Source organism: Anabrus simplex, chromosome 1 (assembly GCF_040414725.1).
Source record: "Anabrus simplex isolate iqAnaSimp1 chromosome 1, ASM4041472v1, whole genome shotgun sequence".
Taxonomy (NCBI): domain Eukaryota; kingdom Metazoa; phylum Arthropoda; class Insecta; order Orthoptera; family Tettigoniidae; genus Anabrus; species Anabrus simplex.
The window spans coordinates 338,609,729-338,622,040 of NC_090265.1; positions in this window are offsets into that span (position 1 = coordinate 338,609,729).

Sequence of the window (12,312 nt, forward strand, 5' to 3'; positions counted from 1 at the left end):
ACGGAGCCTGAGTTTCAGGACACCCCAGATATGCTCGATAGGGTTCACATCGGGGCTCCTGGATGGCCATTGCAGTCGTTGAACCTCCGCTGCATGTTCCTGGAACCATTCCCGGGCGACGTGGGAGCGATGTGGCGGCGCGTTATCATCTTGAGACACCGCAGAACCGTCTGAGCGCTGGAAGGTAAAAAAATGGGTGGAGATGGTCTCCGAGCAGCTCAACATACCGCGTACCATTCAAAGTCTCTTCCAGAACAACCAGGGGACCCATTCCATACCAGGAAAATGCACCCCAGACCTTAACAGAGACACCCGCGCCCTGGGCCACACCTTCGAGGCAGGCGTGTTCCATCGCTTCATGTGGACTGCGCCATACACGGTGCCTCCCATCGGCATGGTGCAGTTGAAATCGTGATTCGTCGGGCCATATCACGTTACGCCATTGTTCCAGTGTCCATCCCTGGTGACTGGCGACAAATGCGCGTCGTTGTGCCTGATGACGTTGGGTTAACAGTGGCACCCGTGTGCGGCGCCGGCTCCCATACCACATAGAATCCATGTTCCTACGGATTTTCCACTGGGAGACGTGTCTAGCACGGCCTGTGTTGAATTGAGCCGTGATTTATTGCACGGTTGCTCGTCTGTCACTATTGACAATCCGTCTCAGATGTCTCCGGTCGCGGTCTTCGAGGGTGGCTGGACGGCCGGTCGTTCGTCTGTTATGGACGGTGACACCTGCATTCAACCATTCACGATACACCCTGGACACGGTTGATCGTGTGAAGCCGAATTCCCGCACCACTTCCGAAATCGCACTTCCCATCCATCGGGTACCGACCACCATACCCCGTTCGAGCGGTGTCAACTCACGACGACGTTCCATGTTACACCTGTCACATACACAGCCACTGCTCACAAGATCTCCTATACAACTGCCGCTGGCACATGGGGCGTGTGGTGCGCAGACAATACACCTGCGCATCAGTGCTCCACTATCCCATGATATTTGCTCAGTCAGAGTATATCATATCGTGAATTTAAAAAATCATAATTCGCAAGTTTTGGGAATTTTTGACATTGGAAATTAACCTAGGCGATAGTTTTCGCTCTGTTCTGGTGATATCCATTACTACTGATTAAATGTTCATTATTTTAGTAAGTCTCAGGAGAGAAATTTCCTTCAGGTAAATTACACTATGTGAGTGTGTTTAAGCAAATGCAATTGTGGTCTGACTAGTGACTTAGTTGGACTTAGTAGTGAAGAATAAATAGGTAAAATGCACTGTCTAAATTAGTCAAATTCAGTCATTTTTCTTGAACTACTTACGGCACGTAAAACACATTAAGCCATTCAGTGATCTATTTTGATAAGACCATTAGTTAAACTTGGTCGACTACAAGAAATACAATTTTAGCTACACAGCGTTATGCCAGATGCTCTAATAAATACAGCAAAGCAAAGTCACCACCGTACAGGCCATGAAGTCCCTTGGAGGACTGGAAGGTAAAGGCTTCCACCATTGTTAACTTCGGCACGTGTTGGGGTAGAGTGGTTAGCTCTACGCCCGGCCGCCTTTGCTCCCAGGAATTACTCTGGTACTCATTTTTGGTGTAGGCTGAGTGAACCTCAGGGCCATATGCACCTCCGGAGGTGGAAATCTCGTTTCTTAAATTTTACGACTTCCTGACGGGGATTCGAACCCACGTCCTTCCAGGTGAACCAAGCATGCCTTTACCGCCTCCGCCAGGCAGCCCGTCTAACAAATAAAACCGAATATAATTATAAATTCTGAGAGTAGATGTTGGCAAAGATAGACTGAAAACTTTCAACTCTTCTTTTCTCAAATGTAAGATGTGTTTCGTGTGTAAACCCACGATACCTAAATATGTACGAGGGCGAATCAAAAAGTAAGTTACACTTCCAAGTTATGGCCATTTACGAAACTACCTACACATAGGTAACACGGCTATGACAACATACAATGTAAGTTCACTCTTCCACATAGTCCCCAAGAGACTGTAAACATTTTTCGGAACAGTCGACCAACTTTTCGATTCCGAATGCGTAGAAATCACCTCCAGAGCTATATAACCACCTGGAGACAGCCGCTTTCACCTCCTCATCGTTTCGGACCGAGCTCGATAGCTGCAGTCGCTTAAGTGCGGCCAGTATCCAGTATTCGGGAGATAGTAGGTTCGAACCCCACTGTCGGCAGCCCTGAAGATGGTTTTCCGTGGTTTCCCATTTTCACACCAGGCAAATGCTGGGGCTGTACCTTAATTAAGGCCACGGCTGCTTCCTTCCTTCTCCCGGCCCTTTCCTGTTCCATCGTCGCCATAAGACCTATCTGTGTCGGTGCGATGTAAAGCAACTAGCAAAAAAAAAGCATCGTTTCGGAATCGTCGTCCACCGAGATCCTTTTTCAGCTTACCGAACACATGATAATCGCATGGCGCTAAGTCTGGATGGTATGGAGGATGTTGCCATACCTCCCACTTGAATTGCTGCAGCAGCTCGGACGTTTGGCGGGGTTACGGTTTCGTGCAACAAAATCACACCGGCTCTCAATTTTCCCCGCCGCTTTTCTGTAATTGCCTTACGCAACCGGTTCAACGTTTAGCAATACGAAGCCGAGTGATTGTTGTGCCTTTCGGCATAAACTCCACCTGCACCACACCCTCCATGTCAAGGAACACTGTCGGCATTACCTTTCCTGCTGAAGCTTGGACCTTGAGGTTCTTTCGTGGTGGTGATGTGGTGTGCACCCATTCCATCGATGTTCTCTTTGTTTCGGGGGGGGGGGGAGGGGGGATTGGTGGACCTACGTTTCGTCCCCTGTGATGATTCGCCGCAGAAACTCGGTGCTCTCCACAGAATACCGTTGCAGAAATGCCAATGACGATTGGAAACCTTATCCCATGTGAAAATCTTGAGCAGACGTGGGACCCATCTTTGACACAGTTTACGAAATCCAAGGTGCTGATGAACAATGGAGAACACACTGCCATACGAAATGTTCAGCATGCTGGCCATTTCTACAGGGTTATGTGCCGATTCTAATGATCTATGTACATGGTACTGGACGTTACGGGCCTGCTTTCGCGATATTCGTCCGTGAGATCCGTGCGTCGGGCATTAAATTGCTTACACCACTTTACAATACCTGGGTTAGAAATTGCACGCTCACCATATACGGCAGTGATGTCACGATGAATAACCGTACAATTGAGCCGTTTAGCCCATAGAAATCTGAAAGTTGCATGAACCTCCAGTTTAGAGTGAAATTCCAGTTGACGCGCCATTGAGCCTAGCCCACTCTGCACATACAACATGACGGGATATCACACCAACCTTCCTGTCGGACGTGTCAGCAGTTACTGTAGCTTGCTCCGCATTGGCCACGGTCACGACACACAGCGTGAGTGTAACTTACTTTCTGATTCGCCCTCGTAATAATGCTGTTATTGGAACCAAATAACTTTAAATTTCATACTCCAGTATTCCGTACGCTGGTTGCAATTCAGTACAGGGATTCTGATATCTAATACAAATGCATTCTGGGCCTTGCCCATGGCAAAATTTCGTCTGGCACAGTTTTTTTTTTTTTTGCTAGTGGCTTTACGTTGCACCGACACAAATAGGTCTTATGGCGACGATGGGATAGGAAAGGCCTAGGAGTTGGAAGGGAGCGCCCGTTGCCTTAATTAAGGTACAGCCCCGGCATTTGTCTGGTGTGAAAATGGGAAAGCACGGAAAACCATCTTCAGGGCTGCCGACAGTGGGATTCGAACCCACTATCTCCCGGATGCAAGCTCACAGCCGGGTGCCTCTAACCGCACGGCCAACTCGCCCTGTTCGGCACAGTTTGTGACAGTTTGTGGTTGTTTCGGGAAACTGGGTCAAGATAAACTTGATGAAATATTTCAAACATTTTGGGACATACAACCTACAGAATAGTTATTTAAATAAACAAATGACAAGTGTGGATGTAAAAAGATCGCCCTGTCATTACATGCCTCATTTCGTAGCCACCTTGTGTACATTCACCGGTGGCCAAGCCGTCGCTAGTGTCCAACTGCTTCCAAACGCTGTAGTTCATCATTCAGAGTTCTTGCAGAAATTCCACAGATACTGGTGTGGCCGGCAGACAGCTATAATTTGAAATCTTCAACGTTCAATACCTCTCTTGTAAGTGTGTATGTAAGTCAAGAAGGACAGTCCTCTTTTTAAGAAGGTTGTCTGGAATTTCTCTACTCTCTCCAAAGGTATCCCTTTTAGGCACACCCATATACTTTCCTACACGGCCAAGTTTCAGGTAAAAGAGCTTGATGGCTGTCGTATGGGATAGGATGCTCAGGCTAACGATGTCTCTTATAGCTTATCATTGACATGGAGTAAAAATAAACGCCAGTTGCCGTCGTGTCCCTAACATCGAGCACAGGACATCTATTCTCTCCGGGGATCAAACTCGGTAAACGTGGGATACACAGTGTAGCTGAATTCTATAAAGGTAATCGAGTTAAATACATGTAGCATAACATGAGATATATGAATAAGGCAATTATTTAAGAAATTATAATTATGTCCAGCATAGGAACAATTTGAAGCCCTTAGAAGAGCAGAGGCGTATGCGCCAAAGTCTGCTTTTTTGGTATGTTATTGCAACATACAGTATGGAGCGTACTATTGCCTGCTAAGTGTGTATGGTCGATACGGCTTGGATATGAACAAACACGCCATTCGACTACAGCCTGATCGGCCGGGCTGCAGGTGGATCTCGAGAATAGCAAGGGCGTATGAGCCAGCTTGCCTACCGGGGCCGGGTACCTGTCGAGTTCTCTCTGTTGCATGTGAAGACAGTTGTAACATGCAATCTGGTGACATGTAGCTCTCGGAGCAAGGTTTATTGAGTGCATGTAGTGTTGTGTATTTAAAGTAGTGTTGTGTATTGATGATACCATTCAACAAACCTTTAGTGCATTTAGCATAATGATGTACGTTTAGTAAACACAGTGAGTGATACAGGCCGTGATTCTACGTCTCATCACTTGTCATGCTAGAAAACGCTGCGTGCAGAAAAACCAATGGAAAATCAACTTGGCCAAGAAGAAGAGAAATACTAGTGAAAACAAAAAATGTTATAAAGGCCAAAGAAATAGGGCCTGCTTGTCGGTGTGATTGTTTTGAGAAACTGGGTCAAGATAAAGTTGATGAAATATTTCAGACATGTTGGGACATAGGAGAACACAACCTAAAAAATACTTATTTTAATAAACAATTGACAAATGTGGATCTAAAAAGATCGCACGTAAAAGACTCGTTTCGTCTCGTAGATTGCGGACAGTAGATTATAAAGTGATTCGTGGAAATAAGAGTTACAACGTTTGCGCAGTTGCTTTTCGCTACGTACTTGGTGTTAGTGAAAAGCGACCGAGTACTGCTCGTGACAAGGTTACAGGAACTGGAACCATTGATGTAGATCATCGTGGGTATCAGGAAAAGACAAGAAGAATACCTGATTCAGATAGAGGAAAAGTAAAGGCACACATTAACAGTTTTCCCTACCTTATCCAGCCACTACAGCGGAGCTAAAAGTCCACAAGGAAATACTTAGCCTCTGATTTAAACATATCCAAAATGTACGAGGCTTATTGTGATTGGATTGTTGATAACCATCCTGAAGATCTTCCAGTTTCTTCGTCATTTTACCATCAAATATTTAACACAGAATTGAATCTTGGATTTACTCCTCCTATGTCTGACACATCCAACTATTGTGACAAAACAAAGCGACAGATAAACACAATGAGACAAGACATCGATTCCGAACAAACAACAGAATTAAAACAAGAAATGAGTTTGCATGAACACAGAGCTAAGATGGCACAAACACTGTTAAAACAAATGGCTGATAACAAAGATCCAACATACGCTGCTGTTACCATAGACATCCAACAAGCGCTTCACACACCCAAAATAAATTCTGGAATCCAATTTTACAAAAGGAAATTGTGGACTTATGATTTTGGTATACACAATATAAAGGAAAGAACAGCTTCAGTGTATCTTCGGAATGAAAGTACTGGAAAACGAGGCTCTGCTGAAATTTCAAGTTGCCTCATGCACTACTCTGAAAGTAAAATACCACCAGAAGTGGTGACATTATGAATTTTCCGCGGTACTTGTAGTAGGCAGAATAAAAACATGAACATAGTTTTGACGTGTCTCAGATACATCCATGCACACCGTTTCTCAAATAATGAACACGTCTTCGTGATTCTCGGCCACTCCAATCTTCCTTGAGATCGATATTTTGGGAATATAGAATTGTATCTCAGGAGAAGAGAAATGTTTACTGGGATTCGGAATAGCCAACAAGTAAGAATTTGCAGAAGGAAGAATCTTTTTGATGTCATTGTGGTAACGAGTGACCAGTTTAAAGATGTAGGAATTTTGCAACAACACATAACGAAGCGGCAAGTCCCGGGCGCCGAGTTCTCAGAGGGAAGAGTTTTTATTTTCTCCAGCAACTACAAAATGGGATTTGGCATTAAACCTGCTTACCTACTTAAACCTGCATACCTTATTTAAATAATTTTGTCGATGAAATTAGACGCATGGTTCCTCACAGCACAACCCAACCTGAGCAAGTATCTTCGGTGCACTATGTATTTTGTTATATTAATTAGTTTATTCATTATATTTTATTTTTTATTCTTTATTATTTGTATTAAACATTAATATTAGAACAATTCTTGCAAAATGTTAACGTTACAGGAAAACAGTTTCGGCTATCACACGCATGAATGCATACTTCATTTAAACAACATTGTCGATGAAACTAGCATTCAGAAACCTTGCATATCTGTCAAATTGCATTATACAATGATACTTTAAACTATTAATGCGTTCAGATTAATATGTTCACATATTAACACTTATTAATATATTTATTGATTCTGTTAATAAAGCGCAGTAAACCTTTAATCGCATTGTTCTCCAAAGCTATCTTTTGATGCTCACGCCTTTGCTATTCTACGGGCCCCAATTAAGTTCCACTAAGAAATAAGGAGTTTGCTTACGCCTTTGCTATTCTACGGGCCCCAATTAAGTTCCACTAAGAAATAAGGAGTTTGCTTACGCCTTTGCTATTCTACGAGCCCCAATTAAGTTCCACTAATATTAAGAAATAAGGAGTTTCAGTGAGGAAGTCACTAGGTTTTAGACTCAGCATGAATATTGGTCTATATCATCGAAAAAACCGGGACACCCGCATATTCCTAACAGATTTTCTGAATTTAAAAGCTGTTGCGATAGAGTCTATTATGGATTTGGTGCCTCTACTCTCCAATGTATAGTAGTGGAGATCCTTATGCTTGAACAATGTACTGTATTCGTCCAGAAAACCGTTCCCATTCCTATTAGCTACCACATTTTCCCCACATTTACCGATTACCTTTTCGTATCCTTCAGTTCTATTTTACATCTCACATTGAAATCGAACGTTAGCACTATTCTATCCTTGCTGTTGACGCTGACTACGATGCCACTCAGTGCTTCATAAAACTAACGTCAACTCCATCCTCATCTGCACCCTCACATGGCGAATACACTGAGACAATTCTCGACCTGATTCCTCCATCTGCAAAATCTACCCAAACCATTCGCTTATTTACGTACCTAACAGAAACTATATTACCTGCAGTAGTATTCCTGAATAACAGTCCTACGCCACACTATGCCCTTCCCTTTTTAACACCCGCCAAGTACACTTTATAACCTCTTATCTCTTCCTGGTTATCTCCCCTTTCCCGAATATCATTAACTCCTAACACATTAACACGGGTCATCTTTGCTGATTCACCCATTTCTACTTTCCTTCTTACAAAAGCCCCATTCAAATTTTTGTTCCCCATCGAATTCCATTTCGTTTGCCAAGCTGTTCACTTTTGATTCGTTAGTAATTTTTGGGCCTAATTTAAAACTGTTTTGTTTTATTTTGTACTGCGTTTAAAACTCCTTTCGTTGAATATATATTTTTAATTTATTTTCCACTAATTTCTTACGAGAGGATGATTACCTAGTTTTACTTCCTCTTAAAACAAAAATCACCACCACCACCATCCAAGGAGTCCTTAGCCTCTCAAATGTGAGTGGGACTCCGTTAACTTACTCCTACAGGTCCGAGTCTTGCTTGAAACGTTTTGAGCGTGCTCAGTGAAAATTTTGTGAAGCACGATGCTACCATTACTTACACATAGTCCCAGTGAAGATCTCTCCTCTAGCAGGTTAGGGACCACGGCGGATTGTATAGTCCTAGCCTGCTGAACACAAGAAGGGCCATGATTCACAATATGTCCGAAATGCCCACTCCCATTTCACAGTAAGTGATATCTCGACTCTCAGGACCACCTACAAGGCCACTCGGCCGTTGCCCATGGTTCACGAACTGGAATGTAACTACACTAACCCACACCGCGAGTATAGGCACCGTGCGTGTCGCTCTAGCGGCCGGGCGGAGAACAACAAGTGAGACAGACTCCAGACTCGCAGTAGCTGTTCTGAGTGAGCGTGTAGTTACTCCGATGAAAATGGCAGAGAAAAGGAGATCAAGTAAACGCAATTGTTGTGTTGTCGGATGTTCCAATACTTACGCAAATACAGGAAGTGAAGTACAATTTTATTGTTTTCCAAAACGAGCGATAGAAGTGGACCGAAGGAGGCGATAGATACAAGCAGTTAACCGAACGAAGTAAGTAGGTCTACACATACGTACTGCACATGTTTGCAACAAGTTCAATTGATCCGATTTAATTTCATTTTGGTTTTAATTTTTAGCACTGATGGATCACTTTGGCAACCCACGACTTACTCAAGAATATGTAGTGCACATTTCAGCGGAAACAGAAGATCTGGACATCCACTAAGTCCAGCCTATGTTCCGACAATATTTCCGGATGAATACAAGAAGAGGAATGTGTCGCCGGGGCCCAGCTTACAGCGCTTTCATAGACAACTCAAGCGATTGAAAAAGGAAGAATCAGACGGAAAATTTTCGAGTACAGTATGCCCAAGTAACATAACCAAGGATGCATCCGTGGGAACAGAGGCATCTGATTTTCATTGTTCAGACTTCATGTTTTCTTGTTCAATACATGAAAACGACGTAAATACACAAACATGTATTCCACTTAATTTCGGTCTGGGAGGGGACATTACGAAACATGATCAAATGTGTGGAACGGAAGACGATCATGCAGACATCAAGGGTTCAGGTTTCCAAGGCTACAATTCCCTAAGGAACAATACACAAATGCGTGATTTAACAGGTGTGAACTTCAACGTCTTTGCCTTGCTGCTTGCGTTATTACCAAACTGTAACGTTTCGAAATTATGTAAAGAAACCAGATTACTGATTTTCCTAGTGAAAATGAAAACCGGACTGTCCTATTCTGCTTTGAGAGTGCTGTTCGGTGTTCACAGGACAACAATTTCACGTATTTTTACGACCGTGCTTATGCAACTGACACTGCGTACGAAACATTTCATATTCTGGCCTACTAAGGAAAGTGTTCAAGAAACAATGCCTTCAGCATTCAAGAGAAATTACGGTAATTGTCGAGTCATTATTGACTGCACGGAATTTAGGGTTGAACAGCCTCCCCAAGTAGATCAGAGAGTGTATTTCTATTCTCAATACAAGGGTTGCTACACTGCAAAAGTTTTAATTGCAATCACGCCTAGTGGTATGATCACCTTTAAATCTAAATGTTACGGTGGAAGAGCTAGCGACTCATTCATAACAACCGACAGTGGTTTATTAACTTTCCTTCAACCTGGCGATGAGGTCATGGGTGATAAAGGATTTCCTGGGATCAGAACTAACTTATCTGGCCGCGGTGTGGTAATCGTGACACCACCGTTCTTACATGACGGGAGATTAACAGTTGAGGAAGTTGAGAGTACTTACAATATTGCGAGTGTTAGAATTCACGTAGAAAGGTGTATTCAAAGAATTAAAATATACAATATATTACAGAAATTGCCAACAGAACTTTTTCCACACGTGGATGACATCGTGCATATGTGTTGCGTGTTAACGAATTTGCAACCTCCAATAATTAAAGAATAGTTTAAGAAATGTTCTACCATCAGTTTGTTTTATATATTCTCTGTTTACATTTTGATCTGTTCAATGTTCAAAAAACAAGAATTGGCAAATAAATACTTAATTATTTTTATCATTATTATTATTAGGAATACCGCTAATTTTTGGCAAGTAATTATTGAAATAGAACTTTGTCATTTTGGTGAGACATTCCTGGACATACTTATTGTCCTGGTAAATAGGTATTGTCAACTGTTGTGCTTTGCTATATACATATAGATCACATTTTTCCAAGCCAGTTATGTACATCAGTATTTGTATTTGTGTGTAATACATATGACTTGTCTTTAACTGTATGTTATTTTGCTCGTCAAAGTAAAGATAACGTACTCGCACATTTCCTGACTCATCTACTATTGGTTTATCTTTACACGAAGATGGACACTTAACTTCTAACACTCTGTCAGCTACATTTCCTCTGAGAACTATGCCATCTGGAGATCCACAAATCCAAGGTTGTTTCTTGTGGATTATTAACCCACATCGAATAACACGAACACCAAATGAACTTCCACAGCATTCTATTGCTTCACTTTCCATTTCACTTCCGTAAGAAAGATTGTTCAAAGCAGCTCCCCCAATTGGAGATTCAGTTACAAATGCGAGAGCTAAAGTATCGAAGTTATGTCGCCTAGTTTTGATCCGATGTGCTTTCGTGCTAGCAGATATTCTTATCTTTCTTTCTTGAAACCACCGAGGGCTTCCTGATTGAGATAGAGTATCCAGGGAGATTTTAATTATATGATCTGTATCAACCTGCACTTTGCTGGTAAACATTTCGTCACTCACAGTGCGAAAGGTGTATTTGTCTGGCAAGCGCACGTCGTTAGAGACTTGTAAATGTAATAGCTGTGTCACAATTTCCTCACATTCTTCTCTCTCCACATCATTCACTACCCTGTCTATCAATGAGATGACTACGGCCCTGCACGATTGTTCGATTTCAGTACTTGCTTCTGCTCGAAGCATTGTACGAAGACTGCAAGGGATGTGTTTTAAAATATTCTCAGTTAATTCGAAGGGGGGAGGAGATGTCCTCAAAGTCTTTTTACCGAACAGTTCTACGCGTTTGCCTTTTCTATATTTTTCTGTTGACATTGTTTTCGGGCTCGGTTTTCCCCATTGTTGCGGACGGTCTGTTTTGGAGACAACATTTTCATTATTTATATAATACACTACCGCAGCCACGTGTTTGCAAGTTCCTCTGGCGCCGGCAGGACAGGAACATTCGCTGGTAGAGACATTACGATTCTGGTCAACCTGAACACAAAATAAAAATGCGTACAACTTAGCAAACATGCATTAAGTAATCCTTACTAAATAAACTTTATAAATTGTTACCTAACTACATCTTGCCTACCTCAAGTTTCACGATATAAGGTGGCAAACTGACAGACGTTTGTCGGATGACTTTTCCTGTGATGTATCCGAAACCATTCGAAATTAACTCTTCAGCGCCGTTCACGTGGCCACTGACAACAAGGTTTCTTCCTTTATTGCATGATGATTCACTTAGATCCCCGAATTGAATAGCTTTAAACCCGCAACTTGTTCGAATGTCACACATGTTGTACTGAGACTCTCGCACTACACCTCGCCTCTTGTTTCAAAACGGGCCACTATGTAGCGCTAGTAGTAGCATTTCGATGTATCTGCACGGTGCCTATACTTTGAAGAAATTATTCTGCTGATTGCACACACACACACACACAAACACAAACACACACATCTACGAGTATATATATACATATGTACACTTTTTGGGCTTTTGTTCGAATTTTGAATTCTATTACATTGACAAGGAGAGCAAATAATATAAGGATCTAACAAAGACTGAAGGAAATTTGTCGGAAAGGTATCAGTATATCCAAGGATATGACTGCCTTCTCCTTTAGACAGACTGAGAAACAGATCGGCTTTCTTTTCTGTTCAACGTCACGCTAACACAGAAAGGTTTTTGATGACGGTGGACAAAGAAAGTGTTAGGAATGGGAACGCAGTTGTCATGGAATTAGTTAAGCTGCAATCTGGTATTCGTCTGTGTAAAAATGAAAAAAAATCAACGGGAAAACCATTGCCATGGCAGTCGAAAATTTAGTTTGAATCAACAATCTCCTAAATGGAAACTTGAAGCTATACAGTC